Raw genomic sequence first — 20,514 nt, 5'->3', positions numbered from 1 at the left:
TCATGGAGTGTCTTTGTCTCCACAGGCCAGCCCTGGGTCTCTCTCCCTCTCTCCCTCCCTTTACGAGCTTGTGTGTTGGTGGACAGGGAAGCAGGATGGAGGCCACTCACTAGTGACCCATCTCTGCGATCACCTCATTATTTATCGCCAGGGACGCCAGTGTTTCCATAAATTACCCCGACCTGGAGCTGCCTGCACCAGAATCGATAGCCACCTCTTGCCTAATACCCAATTATTAATAACCACGGGGGGAAGGGCGGCCAGACGTGGCCCTCTGGGCCCTGCTGGCAGGGGCGGGCGGGCACTCGTGCTGTGAAATGCCCGCTCAGGCGAGGGTGGGGCCTGGAGCAGGAGCCAGGTCTCCAGGTTCTCTCCGGGGCTGAGCAGTAGGCTCGGGTCACGGTTCCACCCGAGGTCTGAGGGCAGCGCAGAGCCCCATCTCTGGTGCCTCCAGTGCGAGGACGGGAGACCAGGCCCAGCACTGGCGTCCGCTCTGTCTGGACCCACGCAGGACCCTGGAGGTGAGAGGCGCCTTTCCAGCGAGCGAGCGGAACTGTGGCAGGGGCGGGGCGGGAGGTAGCTACGCAGGCCCGTGGGGTCAGAGGTCGCCCCACCCTGCACACTTCCAGCCCCGCAGGCACACCTGGCTAAAGAGCTGAAACTACAGGAGCTGGCAGCTGGCGTCTGGTGGGGGAGGCCCAGGGAAAGACGCAGGGGCCGGAGGAGGGACGAGGCGTCTTCAGGGGTTCAAGACCAGGGGCTGGGATTGGAGCCCTCACCCAGGCAGGTGAGGGCCAGAGAAGGCAGGGCAGGGGAAGGGAGAGCCCCAGGAGCCCCGGTCACCTAGCCACACCACACACACACACACACACACACACACACACACACACACTAAACGACTGACTCTCCTTCCTTGCCACGCACGCCACGTGCACAGACCAGGAGCACAAAACCACTTTTGCACACAGGCATTCTCACAGATGCACACCCTCACTCAGACAATCACACTCACTCAGACAGACACAAAGGCACGCCGAGAAGCAGGCGCATGCGGGCACAAACACGCCCACACACGGAAACCAAGCACGCGTGGAGCCACGCACCCGCAGACCCCTCCAGATAGCCCTCCTCCTCACAGCAGCGCCCGCAGGAGCTGACACCTCGCAGCCTGTCCTGCACACGCGCCCTTTTGTGCACACGGGTGCGGAGCCGCCTGCACATGCCGCTGCGTGGCCTCTGAAGGCTGGCTGGAGCAGGCTGAGGTTTGCTTGCGCTCTTCGAGCCCAGTCGGTGCCAACACTGCCACCGTGTGGCGGCAGGGGCACAGTGCGCAGGCCCCCGGGTGGGAACGCGAGGCCAGGGGAGAGTAAAGCCTGGGGAAGACAGCACCCTGGTCTCTCCCCAAATCCTGGCCTCGCCAGCTAGAGGAACGGCTGGAGTTTGGCCTCTTCAAAGTGAAACTGGACACAGTTCTGGAGAACCAGGGTCGGATCGTGTGGCAGCTGGAACCAGCTACTCTGGGCCAGTACTGTCCACCCAGGAGGGCCCTGGCTGCCCTGTTGGCCCGCCTCTGCATTCCACGGTTGGTGCCAGGTGGCCGGCGGCGCCCAGGCAGCTCAGGTTAGCTGGTGCTCAGTTGCTTAAGCTCTCGCAGAGACTGGATTTTATCCCAACTGCACTCTCATTCATTCACTGGTGCGGATCTCCTTTGTGTTTGGGTACAATGTGGGGATGATACAGTGGTGAGCCACATGGCCAAGTCCCTGTCCTGCGTCAGGGGCCCACCACTGAAGAGAGGGCACCATAGATATATATCAGGTTAACCATATACTGCCTATAGTGTCAACCCAAATGGTTAACTGTGGTCGATTTCCTGATTCACCCTGCTGATGGCAAGTGTAGTAATGTCACAGTGAAGGACAGAGGGGCTTAACCTGGGGAGGGGAGCATCATGGAAGGCTTCCTGGAGAAGGCACCTCTAAGCTGAGGAGTGGCCATTTAGCAGCTAAAGAGGGCCGGAAGGGCTGTGGAAAGGCCCCGGACAAGAGGGAGCTCCATTGCCATGGAGATCAGCAGTAGGCCAGCGGGCTCAGAGTCAAGGACCAGGACGCGATGTAGGAGTGAAGAGGGGAACCAGGGCACCAGGCGTCCAGAAAGGACCTGAAGCACTAGGGTAGATGCTTGCTGCAGAAAGAGCCCTTGGCAAGGGCAGCTGTGACCCCTCATCTGATTATCATTAGAAACCCCAGGGACCCCTCCCTCACGGCCTCTGTGGGCCCCCAGGGGTCTGGGCCACTCCAGGGCAAGCTCACCGACGGAGCCCACGACCCTGGGAGGCACAGATGTCCTCACTCCATGGATGTCCTCCGAGGCAGCCCTCTGCCTCAGTTTCTCCTCTAGCTCTCCCAGGGATGGGATTCTTGGGAAAGAAGTGTCTGGAAAGGCCTTGCCTAGGCCTTCTGTCCTCAGTGATGCTGCCACCGAGCAATCAAGGACATATCATTAGGTGCATGTGCAGATGAGGAAACCGAGGCTCAGGGAGGCCAAGTCACACTCTGAGTAGCAGCACTGGGATTTGAGACCACAGCTGATCCCAAAAGTATGTTTCTTATTTTTAAATCTCATGTGCAGGAAGCTGAGCTAATCATGTATCTCAGTTGTAGGCACAGAGTGCATGCAGGATCTGTCTCCTGGTTTGCTCTAAGAGATTGATGTTCATCCGTTATCCCCAGAGCTCCATTGTATACCAGGCTCGGCAATAGGACGGAGCATGTGGGAGCAGCCAGGTGCTCCAGGCCCGACTGCTATCATGGGTGGGCACGTGAGCCCCTCAAGCCAACCCCAGACAGTTAACTTTCCATTCAGCAGCTGAATGAAGGGATTCATCTTAAGGAAAGGAAAGACCAGGGTCTATAAATATGTTTATATCAGAGTGATAATAAAAATGTGTGCCCTTCAGTGAGGAATAAATGCATTGTGATGTATCATTTCATGGAATACTATGCAGTCATTAAAATTGGCAGTGAGAGTATTCATTTATTGATATGGAAAGATGGCTAAGCTTTGTTGTTCATATTTTTAAAAAACAGACCATAAAACAGTATTTATGGGCTGGATACAGTGGCAGGTGCCTGCAGTCCTGGCTACTCAGGAAGCTGATGTAAGAAGATCATTTAGCCCAGGAGTTCAAGGCCAGATTGGGCAGCGTAGCAAGACCTCAACTCTGAAAAAACAAACAATAGAGAACAAAACCTCACCTATTCATGGAGATTCTCATTTAAAAAAAAAAAAAAAACTCTGATATTTGTGCAGGTCATTTTTTCTCAATTCTTAGACATACATGTTTTTCCCATTTAACATTTCCGAAATCAGGATGCATATTCCAGCTAATATATATGTTCACTGCTGTAGTTCTCTTCCCAGAAGAGCTGTGTAATTAAATCAATGATACCTCCGATACTCAGTTTTATCCTGGAATCAAGGAAAACACACACACACACACAATGCACACACATGAAGAATTTCAGAAATAAACCAGAATGCTCAGTTAATTAATTTTAGGTGATTGTTGCCCTCTCCTTTAAACCTTTCTCTACTCTCTGGATTTTATAAACTAAACAAATTATTTTTTAAAATCAGAAAGACAAAAATCCCTGTATCTAGATGGCAAAACAAAACAAAAGGCTCAGCTCCAAACAGCTGGGGTTTCTGCCCACGTAGACCAGAATAACTGCCAAACAGCCCCAGACCAGAGAGGTGGGACCCCAGCAGTAGAGACAGGGTGCCAGGAGGATTCTGCAGCGGGGCCCCAAGTCAGCAAGGATTTGGGCAGATGGAGAATAGCCTCAGGCACCACAGGACCTAGCCTCAGAGGAGGCCTGGGGACTCCCCAGGGCTGCAGAGGGTGCACCAGCAGTAGGGGTCCGGGCAGAGGGCCAGGTGGTGGTGGTGGTGGTTACAGATAAGGACACTGGCTTACTCTGTGCGGGGAACTGGCCCAGGGATTCCATGTGCATATACGCATTGAACAATTCCCACGTTGACATCCCTGACCCCACTACCTCGTGATGTGGCCGACCAGAGGCAGGCCTTCAAAGAGGTGGTGAAGGTAAGATGAGGGAGGGTCCTCATCTGTATAACTGGTGTCCTAACCAGGAAAGGAAATCAGGACCCACGCACAGAGAGACCCTGGGAGACCTGGGGAGGAGATGGCCGTCTGTGCACCAGGGAAAGAGGCCTCAGAAGAAGCCAAACCTGCCAATCTCAATCTCAGGCCTTCAGCCTCCAGGAGAAAGAGAACATTCATTGCTGTCATTGAAGCCCCGCTGTCTGTGGAACTCTGTTAGGGCAGGCCTAGCAGACCGAAATATTTAGCTTCCCCTGCCATAACCCTACAGGATGTTTCAGTTATCTCTCGCTGCGTAACGAGCGGCCCCAGATTCAGGGGCTCAAGATGGCTCCTGTTGTACTGCACTCTAGGACATGTCAGGGTCCACTCATTCCTGCCACCCAGGATCAACTGGAGTGGACGACTTTCAGGATGGCTCACTCTAGGGGTGGGCAGAACACCTGTGATGTCCTCGCCACGTGGCTGTTGGCTTCCTCCCGGCACGGCCACCAGACCCCAGGGCTGGGCATCCAAGAAAGCGAGGCAGAAATGCACGGCAGCTTGATGACCTAGCGTCAGAGTTTATCTGGCCGGGCAGTGACCAAAGTCCACCCAAGCTCAAGAGGAAGGAACAGTGTCCCACCATCCCATGGGAGGCATGTCCACGTTCTTACGAGAAGAGCTTGTAGGAAGGGACATCATTTGTGGCTGAAGTCTTTGGGATGCGCAGAGTGTCACAGCAGGTGCTATGACCATCCCGTTCACAGATGATGAAATGCAAATTGAGGAAGAATGGAGTGAGGCCGAGATCATGCTGCCCGTGAGTGATGGCACTGGGTAGGTTGGTGCTGGGGACTGGAAGGCCTTGAATGCCAAGCTCAGGGTTTAGGTGGAGAGTACATGGGCAGGAGGAAGCCCCTGAGCTTCTGAAGAGAGTGCGCCACTGGACTTCCATCCATCACATCCATCACATCACTCTGGCTGCAGGATAGACAGGGAAGGGGAGGAGGAGGTCTGGAGGTAATGAGGAGGCTGGGGCCCCAGTCCTGGGAAGAAGGGGTGTGACCCAACCCAGCAGTGTGTGGGGGGTGGAAGGACAGGCCTTGTTGCTGCTTCTTGCAGGAGGACCTCTGGGTGGTAACTAATGGCAGTCCCATCCCTCCAGCGACCAGCTGAGATCCATGCCCCCTTGGTTCCCCCACGATCCACGTTGCATACGGTACCTTGTGGGCGGCTCCATCAGACCCTCCATCTTCAGGGCTGCGGCCTCCATCTTCAGAGGCTGCGGCCTCGCCAGCCCCTGACACTGGCTCTCGCCTCCTGCCAGGTTTGATCTTGCTGTGCAAAGCTGACACAGAGCCAGGGTGTCCTTAGTGTTTGCGGAATGCACACAGGAAGGAGGAACATGGGCAAGAGGAAGGCGGGCTGCAGAAGGAAGCACGCCCACAGCCAGGGAGCTGAGCGCCCTGTGGCTTCAACATGAACCTGCTGGGAATTAGGCGTTTGGGACGGCGACTAGAAGTCTGGTCAGAAATGCCAGGACAAGAAGGAGGAGACACCTCCACACGGGGCAGAACAAAAGAAAAAAAACCTGAGTCAAACGGGGCTGGACCTGGGGGATACCCTGGGCGTGGACTGCGCCTGTGCCATCGACTCCCGCAAAGGCCAGGCTGGACCCCAGGGCCCTCCGGTCCCTGCCGGTGACTACCGTGATTCCTTCAGCACAGGACTCTGACGGCAAAGGCTCAACTTTTTTGGCTGTGAGTTGGGGGTGAGAACAGCACCTCCCTCCCAGGGCTGGGAAGTGACCGGGGGGCACCAGCTGGACGGCACGACCCCGGGTGGGCTTCTCACAGGGGACCATGGAGGGCTGACCTGGGAGTGGGACCCGCAGAGGCCCCTGGCAGTGGCTTTGGAGTAATGATCCGCTTGCCCCACCAGACAGGAGGCTGAGCCTGGCTGGAAGAGGACTCAGAAGGTCTTGGAAGTTGGGGGCTGGTAAAGGAGTCCCCATGGGCTGTCCACAAAGGGACATAGAGAGTGGACGGCAAGACAAGCAGCCACCCTCTCAGACACCATCTGGATGCCAGCGAGAAAGCCCAGGGCCAGAGAGACTCAGGGACAGGACCAACCAGGCCTACAGGAACTGAGCCAGCAGCCTGGAATTTTCCAGAAGCCAGGAACCAAAGAGAAAGGAGGCGAGGAGGTGATACCTGAATTGAGGGAACACCTATGAACACAGAGAGGTAGTCTCAGCATCTCCATTTTGCAGTTAGAGAAACAAAGGCTCAATAAGATTATAGCTAGGCAGAGCTCTGAATGCAGCCGCACTGACCCCCAAAGGGTGTGCTTCCTCGGGCAGTACTCCGCCTCTGGAGGGACTGAGGAGCGGAAGGGGAATGACATCGACCAGGTGGCAAGGGGGACTCAGCCAGGGAAAGGCCAGCTGCCCTCCACCAGGTCCTCTGCCTGAAGCCCCTCTGCTTGGGCTCCTCTTGAGCTGGTCCCCAAGTTTCCCTTAATCTCTTGCGTGGTCCTTCTGCTTTCCCCACGGAGAGCATCCTAGGCTCAGGGGAAGCAAAGAACACCATAGGTCCCCCAGCCCTGCACCCATGTGCCCAAGAGGCTGTGCAGCTGAGGGTCACTGACCCCCTGGCCAGATTGGGCCAGTGGAGAGGCCCTTGCAAAGTGGACGTGGATAAAGAAGGACAGCAGGACAGGATAGTCCCCAGTTTATCCACCTGCTCCCTGGAACCAGATTCACCCTTGGATTCCGGAACCCTCACCTCTGATTTCCAGCATGGCTTGGAAGGAAGCTCCCATCTTCCCAAAGATCCAGGATCAGAACACAGTGCTCTGGGCTGGGCTTGGGGCCTCAAACTGAGCTCATCCCCCTTCTTAGCCTCATGTAATCTTCACCCAACTGGGATCCCGCTGGTCACCACTCAGCCCCTCTGCTACCTTAGTTAGGGCAGGAGCCCATCTGGTGTCAGCCATGGGCACCAGAATCGGCCACGCTGCCCGGAGGCCATCAGCCGCCCGGCAGGGCCTCAGCCTTGCCCACACCCTCTCCAGCTGGCTCAGCTCAAGGCCAAGCTCTCATAGCCCTTTGGACATGAATTTGAACAGCTCCCCGTCTAGCATCCTGGCCTACAGCCAGGCCAGGTCTGGGAACCCCTCCTCCCACCCAAGGCCCGTGCCCCACCTCCCCCTGGTTCTGTTGGATTTGACATTCACCCTGTGGCCCAGACTCCCAGGACCCCCTGCAGCTGCGCCTGGGGACCCAGCCCGGGTTCCAGCTGGCTGGCGAGCCCAGCCAAGCATCACGGCTCCCGCGACATCCCTGAGTGACAGGAAACAACTCGCTCCTTCCAAGAGGCGAGGCTCTGACAAACACTCACTAGGAAATAATAAAGTGGCAAAATAATTCTGCATCGGACACACTTACCAGAGCAGAAAGCGTCTGCGGAGGAGACAACATCTTGTACCATCTATCTTCCTTAAATCCCCACGCTGTGACAAAGTGGAGGGCGAAATCATGATGAATGATCGGACACATTTAGCCAGTACCTGTGCTCTGTAACGAGCGTGGCCCGGGAAAGGGGCTCTAATGAAGATCTGTGCCCCCGCCCCAAACCGGGCCTCGGCGCAAACAAGTCTTTATTACGAAATTGGCGCCCGGTTTCCAGACCGCGCAGATCGGAGGCGCGGGGCGTGACAGGAATTAACGGCGGCACCTGCAGGGTCAGCCCGGCCCTCGCTGGTGGTACAGAGACAAACGGGTTCGGCTCCCGCCACCACCCTGCGTCTGGTTGACAAGGCGCCAGTCGCCTTCCGATTGTGCGGGAACACGCCTCGGTTTTGTTCCTACCCGGCCCGCCATCATTTATTCTGCTGCCTCATTTGAATATGATGAATACCGTAGTCCTTTATTTGTTCACAACAACCAAATAATTGTAGATCCGTGGGCTTCAGGGCAATTAATCACATTTTTCCCTCCACCAATCCACTATAAACATGACATTGAACAATAAAGTACATTAACCTCTGCTTTGCACAAAACTTTGCTTATTTAAACACCGCAAGGTTATTTGTTTTCCTCTTGCCAGGCCCCTGCCACTGGGGAAGGGGAGTGGGGAGGAAGGCCCACCTCAAACCAGCAGCCACTCCAACCCATCCCGGGCCCCAGCTCCGCCTTGGCTGGGACCTGCGGTCAGTAGCCAGCAGGTGTGGCTGCCTGTGTGTGCGCTCAGGGGACTGTAGGCACACTCCTGTGGCTGTGTCAAGCACATGCTTGTTCCTGTGTACATTTGTGTGCATGTCTTAGAACAGAGGAGTATGTGTGTGTGTGTTTACATCTTTGTGTGCATGCTGTGCATAGGTAAGTGTGTGTGTATACGCAAGCATTCTTCTCTGGGTGAGTGTGACCTTTTTAAAATATGATTGCAAATTATTTCATGTTCCTCTAATCAAGATGAGATCTACATAGGTGCGGTGGTTTTAATCCCAGCAGCTCAGGAGGCTGAGGCTGGAGGATTCCAAGTTCAAGGCCAGCCTCAGCAACTTAGCAAGATCCTGTCTCAAAATAAAATATAAAAAGGACAGGGGATGTGGCTTGGTGGTAAAGTGCTTCTGGGTTCAATTCCTAAAACTGGGGAGTGGGGGGAAGACGGGCTGTATGTCTCCCAGTGTTTGCCTGTGGGTGGCCTTGTGACTGCTTGGACCAAGTGACTATGATAGAGGTGACACCATGAGATTTCCAAGACAAGGTCACAAAGGAGAGTCGGTGGCTTTTGTACGGGTCTCTGAATGGGCATTTTATCTTCCAGGAGAGACCGAGGGGGTTTCCGCAACGTGTTTGCATATGCATGCATATGTGTGATTTTTTTGGTGGGGTCTCATGGAGAAGGAGGTTCTGCTGGTGGTGGGCCGCCCGTGGATGGAGGCTGAAGACCAGCTGCACCAGGTGGCGCCCATGAGCTAGCCACAGGGGTTCCCCAGGGCGGAGTCTAGGCTTGCCTGCAAAAATGGCATCTTCAAGAAATAGTTAATTATTTGGAAAAATTCTCCATAAATAAATTCTGAGAAGAACTGATAAAGCATCCTTCACAGAAGAGCCATTAGTGGCATAGCCCCCAACTCACAGCTAGCAAACATCTTGGCTCTAGGCTCTGTGCCTGTGCTGGATGCTCGGAACCAAGGAGCCACCACTACCCCTGCCTGGGGCTCCTCCTCAACCCCAGAGGAAGAGCATCCCTCCTCCAATCACCTTGGCGTGGCTGGCAGCTGCCAGACAGGAAGTGGCATCTTTGCTGGAGGGTAATACGCCTTGGGTATGCAGTATGATACTGTGGTTTGGTGAGTGCATTCTTTTCTATTCCAGCTAGAAATGAGGATCTGAAACAGAGAGTCACAGCTATTTGTAGTTTTGCCCAGGATCTACGTTAACTCTCCACTTGTCCATCCTGTGATGGTCCAAGGAGATCTGACCCGTTCCCTGCTGCCTAGAACATTGGATCAACGACATCATGCTGATAAGCCCAAGCCACAGTGGTTAGTTCACTGGAGGTTTGAGGAGGACATGCACTTCAGAGACAGGTAAATGTCACCGTGTAACACTGCCTTTCTCTTACTTTTTAAAAATCTCCATTGGTTTTTAAGATCTCTCTGCATTGCTGTGTGCTTATGAGATCCTCTGCTTCATGGTGCTTGGGGAGGTCCATATATCCTGGTAGATTTCCCACTCTGCGTGTATGGTAGGATTTCTCTGGGTCCTGGGGTATGTGTGTGGTTATTCTGCCTAACTTGCCGGCTCACTCTCCAAAAAGGCCTTCCCAATTTACACTCGCATCCATCAGCCATGTGTGAGGAATCCTAACTTCCTCACTTCCTCCTTAATTGGCATTACCCTGCTTTCTAGCTTTTGCCAGTCTAGAGGTGTAAAGTGATAACTTGTTGTAATTTGCATTTCTTTGGCTGCTAATGAGTTTTGAGCATCCCTTCATGTGCTTATTAGCTTTTAGGATTTCCTCTTCTGTAAATTGCCTGTCATATCCTTTGGCCATTCTTCTGTTGGAGCTGATGTCCTCCTCTTGGTGCTTCACAGAGTTCCTTGTGTGTTCTAAGTGTTAATCCCTTGTCAATTTGAGACTTTGAAAAACTCTTAATCCTATCATCTGGCTCTTAATTGGCCCATGCTATTTCTTTGTTAAACACAATTTCTTAATTTTGATGTAAGCAAACTCAGCACCCTTACGCATTATGGTTTGTGCTTTTCAAGTTTGGTGAAATAAACCTCCTTTCTACTTCCCGAGCCCAAAGCTCTCCTCCTGCATTTGTTTCTATTAACCCCATGATTTTCAACATTGATATTTAAATTTTTAGTCCACCAAGTGTCCCCCTTGTACCAAACAAGGATCCCTTTATAATTTTCTTGGTAGGGTGAGCCAGATTTCCCAATGTTTGTGTGCAAAACAATCCATCATTTCCCCATTTATTTGTGGTGCCACTTTTTTTATCCCCATTAAATTCCCATTTTTCACAGGTAGATCTTTGGGTTCTCCATTTATTTCATTGGTACCTTTGTCCATTCCTGTGTCTAGATCAGTTTTTAATTATTATGGTTTTATATTGGATCTTAATATTTGGTGGGGAAAGCCATTCCCCTTCATCCCTTTTTTTTAAATAAAGTTGACCTAGTTCTTCATGGACCTAGTTCTCCATTACTCTATATAATTGAAGTAGATTTTCCAAGTGACACATATAGAATGAGTATATATATGCACACATATAACTGTCATTATGATTAGGATTCAGTAAATTTGTGAACTAATCTTGGGAGAGTTGACTTGGTTATAATATTATCACTCTCCAAGAGATGTCAATTACTCAAATTTTTAACTTCAATACATAGAGGTCTTACATGTTCTTGGTTTAATTCTCAGATACTTTGTGATTTTTGTTATTATGTTTTTCTTATGTTTACACTTTCTTTATGATGTCTTTCAGTACTTATCATATTTATTACTTTTTGAATTGAACCTTTTATTTCATTTTCTACTTGGTTATTTCTGGTGTAGGCAATTGTCTTGATTTTGGTAGGCAAATCTTGTATCTGGGCAACCTTAGCTGAGTTCTCACACTGATTCTGATAACTAGTCAAGTAGCTCCATTCACATCCATGTAGATGGGTAATCATATCTACAAACAATGGCAGTTTTGTATCTTCCCTTTCAAACTTCACAAGCCTCTTTCCTTCCTTTTAGTTAGAATCTCTAGTATTATGTTAAACAGTATCAGTCATAGGGATTCTGAAATCTTAAAGCTCTAACTCTAAAATGTTTTTATCATATGTTATTTGCTTTGAGGTGCATAAACTTTATCCAAATGAAGTACATTTCTTCTACTCCAACTTTTATAATTTTTAACCATAATAATTTTTAACCATAATTGGATAATTGGACATTATTCAATGCTTTATCCACATCAATTTAGATTATCATGTATTATTTTTCTACCTCTATAATGTATTGAAATAAATGGGCATTTTCCCACGGTCGAACTATTCTTGCATTCCTTAAATATGATGCCTTATTTTTAATATAATGATGGATTTATTTAGACAAAAATTTGTTTAAAATTTTTTTTCTGTAGGAATCAAACCCAGGGCCTCATGCGTGCTAAGCAAGCACCCTTCCACTGAGGCACACCTCTAACCCATTGCTTAGGATTTTTGAATCTGTGTTTATAAGTGAAATAGGCCTATGATTTCCCTTTCTTGCATAGTTCCTGTCTGACTTTGGAATCAGGATTAGTTTAGCAAAACTGGGCAGATTTCTCTAATTTTCTGTTTTCCAGAATAACCTGAATAAAATAGAAAAATAATTTTTCATTAGAAGTTCAGTAGGAATCACTTATGGAACCATCTAAATCCACCTTAGCCTAGGCAGTTTTTTTGTGTGTGTGTGTGGTGTTGTGTGTGAGAACAGGTGGAAGAGGAGATGTATGACGATAATTTCATTATTTTAAATATTTGTTCAATTTACTTGTATGTCCACACAAATTCATTTCCTCTTGTACAAATTCTGGAATTTTATATTTTCATGTAATGAATATTTGAGTATTTCGTATGGTTTCTTAATTAAACTTATTAGCAACTAGCTCTTCCTAATACATTTTAATTATTGTTAACTTCTCTCTTTTTTCCTTCCACTCTCCTACCTTTTTAAATTTTTTTCCAAGAATAAACTTCTGGTTTTACATTCTCTACTTTTCTTCTTTGCTATTTAATTGATTAGTGTGTAAATCCTTAGGGATTGTGCTGGTTTGCTCTTTTTCCTTTTTTAATTTCTTGGTAAGAATAAAATGTGTTTGTAAGTACACACTACACATTAAGAACGGTGTGTATTAGTCAGATTTCTAACACTATAACAAAATGTCTGAGAAAGTTAACTTATAAAGAGAAAAGGTTTATTTTGGGCTCAGAGTTTTGGAGCTTCCAGTCTATGATCAATTGGTCCCATCACTTTGGGTCTGCAGTCAGGCAGTACATCATGGCAAGAGTGTGTGGCAGAGCAAAATCCCTCACCTCATCATCCAGGAAGCAAAAGAGAATGACTGGACAGCGGAGGCCCCAAATCCCCTTTTGTGGCATGGACTTTTGGGGAACATTCAGATAAGAGCATTAACTAACTTTGGTGTTCTGTATTCTAGTTAAATGCTCTTATATTTGCATTGAAAACTGGCATTACCCAATATAAAGATGAACAGAAAAATGGATTCTAATGTTAAAATTTTAAACCATTGTTTATTTAAAATGACAGCAAACTGCATATTCAAAATACCATAAGTCAATAGGGAGACCACAAAAGAAAGGGAAAGGCTTATGTTTTAGTACCTTTGTCCTTTTCTCCTGCTTTATGAGTGAGGCATCTGCAATTTTACTTTGTACTTGGTCCAGCAAATCACTAGTGACCTGGTGGTGCATCCCAAAGGTCTCGCTCATTTTCTGCACCAGCCAGACTAAGCTGCAGCAATCTCTCGTTCCCTAACCAGGATCCTCACTGAGAAGCTGCTGTCCAGTGCACACGTGTGTAACACGCACTATACCGTATGCCATTTCGTAGCTTGATGTCTTCAAATGATATCCTCCTGCCGATGACCATTCTTAAACACATTTTATGTATTATTCTAACACATAGGTAGACCAAAATTTAGTGACCCACATTTCCTGTTTTTTTTCAAGATCATTAGCACTATTCTCATAGGACTTCATGAGTATTTAGCACCTAGTAACAAACACATTTCTGATTTTAACAAATTAATATCAGTTGAATAATGAAATAATTAATGAATTCATGAATACCTCCTTAAATTCTTACAGGTCTACTACCAGGGTCAAGGATATATAATTTGAGATTTTTTATATTGTCTCAGAACCTAGTACCTATTTGAACAGTGAAAGAGTGATCTCGCTGTTGGGAACTTTTAAATCCCTTTGAACTTAATAGGCAAAAGCTTCCATTGTTATTGTTGTTGTCTGGCGCTGGGGATTGAACCCAGAGGTATTCTAACACTGAGCTACATTTTCAGTCCTTTTTATTTTTTGAGACAGCATCTCATTAAGTTGCTGAGGCTGGCCTTGAACTTGAGATCCTGTTGTCTTGGCCCCCAGAGTCACCAGGATTACAGGTGTGCACCACTGTGTCTGTCTATGTTGTTATTTTAATGGTCATTTGTTTGATTTCTTCAATGTCTGAAGTTTGCAGGCTGTTTGTATTTCCCCTGTGACCTCTTGTGGTATTGTTTGGTTATTTCATGTTGAGCATTTTTCCCCCTGATTAGTAAGAGTGCTTTATGCATTGATATGGACTCTATTTGTCTACTATTGCCAGGGTTTTCTTACCTGGTGGTTTGCTTTGTAATTTCATTTGGTTTTTATATGTATATAAAACATGCTTAAATGTATATGTATATATTTAAATTCTAAAGTTTTTATTAGCAAATTATAGTTATACATAATAGTGGGGTTCATTCTGGCATCACACATGCATAGAATATAACTTGCTCCATTCAGTACCCCGTCCTTTCTCTTTCCCTCCTCTCCTCTCTCCCTGGTCCACTGGTCTTTCTTCTGTTTATTGTTTTCCAAATCGGTGCTTCATAGATACACACATAAAGGTGAAATTCCTTGTGGTATTTTCAAATATGTACATGGCATAATCTGGTCGATTTAAAGAAAGTGGAGTTTTACCCAGTCATAAAGAAGAATGGATCTGTGGTAAATGGATGGACGTAGGGACATCACACTGGGTGAAATAAGCCAACGCCGAAAGTCAAGGGTCGAATGCTTTCTCTGATATTTGTTTTCCTAAAATGCTTTTCAAGTAACATTGATTTTTTTAGGAGTCCAGTCTCTCCATTGTTTGCTTTAGAGATGCCAATCTTCACACACGCGCCCAAAAAGCCCTATCTACGAAGCCCCGTCCACCCCAAGATAAGAAGAATGTTCTCTCATGTTTCTGCAGTTTGATTCTCTGTGATTAATAGGTGAATTGAAGGCTTTTCACCCTGGCATGATTGTTTTAATTTAATTTGGGCATGTTTGTCATGTCACTTGGGTTTATATGCGTTCGTGTCTGCGCGCACGTGAGCACACACAAGCACACCAACATCACACTCAGGCTTCGCGTGCTCCCTTTCCTTTTGTGTTCCTTCTCCACGCAGGGATTCTGCTGCTGCAAGACCCTCAGTTCCTGCTTTCTCCAGATCGTGCTGGTTCCCCGTTCCCTGCAACCTGACGCCTCTCCCTTGCCAGCCATCTTGGGTCCTGCTGTCAGCTTGGTGCTGACTTTTGTGCCCACGAGAACAGTTCATTCAGGTCTTGGTGAGGCGGCTGGCTGCTCACCAGCGACCCTCTCCGAGGTCCCACTGTTGGTAGTTTGTCATTTCTCCACCGCCAGCGCACACACGTGCACCTGCTACCAGACGCTTTCCACCCTCCGGATCCACTCTGCCCTGACCTGTGTGGGCTACGTCAACCACTTCCCTTGTCCCCCACTCCTGGTTGGGCTCAGCCAGTGCGGAGCCCAGAGGACACCAGAGGGAGGAGGACAGTGAGTTCAAGCCCAGTTTCCTTTCTTGCAATCTTAGATCGGTGGTCACTGTCCCTCTCAAAGTCGTTGACAGTAGATTCTGGGAACTTGGTGGCAAGTCCAGGATAGGGCACCCACCGTTCCTCATGTTCCCATGTCCCCACATCTGTAGTTGTCCCTTTAGATGTGTCCTCCTGAATGACCCCTTTGCCATCATGAGGGGTCATCCTTCTCCTCCCGCGACCCAGAATTAGACATGCACACTTTCATGACCTTTGTCCCCTCATCTCATCTGAGGGTTTCAGTTCAGTGTGCTCAGCGCTCACCACAGACTCCCCCTGCTTACTCACTGAGCATCCTCCTCGACTCCTTCAAGGGACTCACAGGAACGAGCGTCTCTGGGTCCTGCATCTTCGTAACTGCTTGGTTGATTGCCTTTATATTTCAAGGAGAGTTTGCCCAGATATAAATTATTGGTCCATTTTCTTTTCTTCCAGATTTTAAAACATCACCCCATTTTTAAAACATAAAATATTACTGTCTGAAATGGTAATTCCCATCCTGATTTTCTTTCCCTCAGAAGTAACATGGACTTTTTTACCTTAATGCTAAAAGATTTGTGTTTTATCATGTTACCAGGTGTAGGTTCTTTGGAGCAAATATAACAATGGTTTGGTAATCTAATCCAAAAATAAGAAAGTAAAAATACACCAAATAATAATGATAATTATAAAATATACACAAAAGGTGAGACAATTATAAGCATTGAAGGTACACAATGCTCAACGTAATGCAAATAAATTTGAAAACTAGAAGAGATTGATACTTTTATTAGGAAAAAATAATTTTTCAAAACTGACTCCAGAAGAGAAAGAAATAATAAACAGACAAATTACTATAGAGGGAAAAGAAAATGCTGTTAAAAGACTGTCCCACCTTCTAAAAAATAACCTACGTGAGGCAGTTTTACAGGAGAATTCTACCAGTTTTTAAGGAACACATAATTCAATGATACTTAAACTATTCCAGTGCCTATGATTTTCAAAAATATATATATTCAAGTTGTTTTTGCAAAGCAAAATTATTTGGTATCAAAACCGATAAAGACATATGCATGCTTCATGCACATACAATTATAAATATTAATACAAAGTTCAGATTAAAATAGTAAAGCACTAGTGCTTAAAAACAGAATAAAATTGATACACTATGACCAAGTGAAAGTTACTATAGTTAAAATAAAAAATGGTTCAATATTTTAAGATCAATTAAAATCTATAAAAATCAACTTTAATAATCAATTATATGAAAGGCAAGTACAGTAACATGCTAACTGTCAAGTATGACTCGTTCATTGTAACATTCTTTCACCTTTGGTACGTGTTTGAAAAATTTCATAATAAAAGGTTGGGAAAATATCTATTAATATAATTCATCATATTAATAGGCCTAAGGAGAATGATCACAGAATCATTTCCCCAAACACTGAAAAGGCATTTGACAGAATTCAATATCTATTCTTAATTTTTAAAACATTTAATAAAATAGGAAGAGATAGTTATTTCTTTAGCATATAAAATAGATTCATCTCAACTGATAAGCCAGCGTTATGCTTAATTGATACTTTTATTAGGAAAAAATAATTTATGCCTGGTGCTTAATGGGAAAAACACTAAAAGCATTCCCATTAAAGTCAGGATAAAACAAAAATGTCCAATATTACTCTATTAGACAATTATTTAGCATTGTTATGAAAGAAATCACCAATGTAATTAAAGAAAGACATTAGAGGTATGAAAATAAGAAAGTGGGACATTAAATTATCTTTATTTGCAGATGATATGACTGTATAGCTAGAAAACCAAGGGGCTCAAATAAAAAAGTATTATAAACCTTAAGACTGTTTAATAGGGTGGCAGGCTTCAAAATTAGAAGATCACACACACACATAATCATTCAGGTCAGTATTTTATCACAGTAAGAAATGTGTAAAATACAAGTAAAACTTTGAAGTCGTACTTTGAAGCACAGATAATGACTGTGTGCTTGGGTAGAAAGACTCAACCGAAGATCAGCAATTTTAAGTTTATTTCCAATGTAAAGGGATCTCACCCAGATGTCAGCAGTATTATTTAATAAAAGCAGCTCATTGCCAAGTTCAGCTGAAGGAGCTGGAGACAGAGCTCAGGGGCAGAGCTGGCTTCCACTGTGCTAGAGACCCAGGACCAAACAACAACAACAACAACAAAGTTCTGTTAAAAATGAACAAAGCAAAATAGGAAACCAATTGTCTTTTAAATGTCAAGAAATTGGGGGGAAATAAGCCCTGGATATCGAAACACACCACAAGGAAAACGGTGTGGTAATGCTACGGACACATGCAGTTGGGTTCATGTCGCAGATGGAAATTCCATAGCTCCGTGTTTCAAATCGTGGGATTGAAGACTGATCATTCAGTAACGGGCCTTGAGTAACCTGGCAGTCGTCTGGGGAAAAGGCTGGACCCCTAGTTTTTACTTTAAATCAAAATTAATTCCAGTGGCTCAGATATTTAAACATGGGGAATGAAGTCAGAAGCTGAGGGAACACACAGCTATAATCTCGGGACCCCAGAAGTCACCCAAATGTTGACAAATTCTACAATGCTGAAAAAAATCTCTTATTAGGCCCCCAAAACCATCTGCTAAGTTAAATACCAAGAAACTACAGCGCGTGGGCAGGGGTGTTGTCTGCAACTCAAATTACAGAGAACAAGGTTCTCTAACTCTGGCCCTGAAACCCAAGTAGAATAGGAATGGTCCTGCGGTGGACGATGGCGCAGGCTCTGACGCCCCGCCCCACCCAGAGAGAGCAGTTTCCTGGGGGAGAAAATACCTTGGATATTGCAATGGTCTGTGGGCCTCCAAAGCACAACCCTAAGGAATAAATCTTATTCTTCACTATTTAATTCATCCCATTAGGAAGAATCTTAATTTAATTAATGAACACATTAAATAAATTAATTTATTAATTATAATAACTTAAATTCTCACCTGTGGTAATTATAATTTAAAATTAATTCATAAATTAATTTAATCATCTAATAAAATTAGAGTACAACTGTCTCCTTAGGAGGGAGGTTGATAATGAAAAAGGGTTGAGAAATATGAATCTAAACAGATGGTTGACAGGGGAGAAAATAAAGATGGTGGTTGAACTCATAAACATGTACTTAACACAAAAACTTTACATGAATGTCCATAGCAGCATTATTTACCATAGGGCTAGTGGTGGAAACAGCCAATGTCTTTCACCAGAAGGATGGATAAAGAAAATATGGTATATCCATATAATGGAATACTATTCAGTCATTAAAAGGGAATGGAGCACTGATACATACTGTGACACAGATGAACCTTGGCAATATTAAGCCAGGTAAAAGAAGCCAGTCACGAGACCATTTAAAAGTTGTGTTGTATTATTTTATCTAAGTGAATTGTTCTGAATAGGCAATTCCATAGAGACAGAAAGCAGAGTAGAGGTTGATTGTAACCAGGCCTTTGGGAGTCAACAGCTAAAGGGTACAGGGCTTCCTTCTTGGGGTGATGAAAATGTTCTGAAATTGATTTTAATGATTATTGTATAACACTGTGAACAGACTAAAAGACAATTAAGTGTGTCCTTGAAGGGGACGAATTGTATGGTATGTGGTTTACATACAATAAAGCTGTTACCAAAATAAAGTCACATTCAATACTGGTTCTTATCTTTCTTTGGAATGGGTCACTTTGGGATCTCTGGAAATCTCTCCAGAAGAGGGTTCACACGTGGACAAGTCTGCATTTGACTTCCATGTGTCTAAGAATGCTCAGGGGTCCATGTAGCTCAAGGTTAGAGCTTCCACTGTAACATACTTAGTGATATGAAATATACTCACTAATTGTCATTAAGGATAAAGCACTGGTGTAGGTGTGTGTGTGTGTGTGTGTGTGTGTGTGTGTGTGTGTATGCATGCACACATATATGTATGTATGTGTGTATGTATGGGTGCTAAGGACAACCCAGGGGCACTTTACCACTGAGTGACATCCCCAGCCCTTTTTGTTTTTTATTTTGAAACGTGTCTTGCTCATTTGCTGAGACTGGACTTGAACTTGCAATTCTCCTGCCTCAGCCTCCTGAGTCACTAGGATTACAGGTGTGTGTCACTGCACCTGACTTGAAGCACTAGTTTATAAAGATAGAAAGATTCAAATTAGTTCACGCCTGTGTATATACACGTGTGTGGGCACGTGTGCATATGTATACAAACCTCTTATGCTGCTTTTTAAAAATGGTAAATTCTAAAATATTAACAGTAATAATCTCTGAGTGGTGGGATTATGCAAAATTTGCATTTTCTTCTTTTTTGTCTGTATTTTGTACATTAAATATGTTTCAGTTTTATAATATGAGAAATATAATTAGCTCAATAGCTATTTTGGGAAAGAATATGTTAACTGGAAGGACAGATCTCTATTATTAAAGACTTCTCCAATAGTCTTTTAGTTGTTTTAATCCATTTGTTTATTCCAAGGGAGTTTTAGAATCATTTTGAGAGGAAAGTTCCCTCCACCCAAACCCTATGTGTGTTATTTGGGATTTTGACAATGCTTAGATTCATGTGAGGAGAACTGTCATCTGCAGAATGTAAACTGTTCCCACTCTGGGACATTTCTTGCATATTTTTCATTTATTAAAGTTTCCTTTATGTAAAGTTTGGTCACCTCATATAGGTCTGTGTGCTTTCTGTTACTTAATAATTTTGGTTGCTTTTGAATTGTAGTTTTATTCCAGCATTACTTTATTAATTTTTGTTTCTGCCACATTTATTTTATAACCTGCTACCTTATTGAACTTTATTAGCTGTTTTACTTTCTGCCCCTTCCTTTTATTTAATTTTCAAAATGGGACTATCATCATTATTATTTTCCGGGTATAAAAATAATACATGTTCATCATTTTAAAATTCGAACATTTTAAAGAGTAGAACGTGGAAGTACCTCAATAATTCTACCCCTAGGGACAACCCCTGTTTCTTATTAGTTCTAAGTATTTTTCAGTTAATTATCCAAGGTTTTCCAGATACAAAAATCACATTCTCTTTAGTTAATGTATGACAGAGTAATGTTTGAGGATATTAAACCAATGCATTCTCTTTAATTGTTTAAAATTTTGAAATATTTCAAATGTATGAACCAGTAAAGACAATGGCAGCAGATGCCCCGTCTCCAGCTCCGCTTCACAGCTGGTCACTGGAGGGCCATCAGCAGGCCCCACCCACCCCTCTCACCC

This window comes from Sciurus carolinensis, chromosome 14 (genome assembly GCF_902686445.1).
Source record: "Sciurus carolinensis chromosome 14, mSciCar1.2, whole genome shotgun sequence".
NCBI lineage: Eukaryota > Metazoa > Chordata > Mammalia > Rodentia > Sciuridae > Sciurus > Sciurus carolinensis.
Note: the sequence above shows the minus strand (reverse complement) of the source record.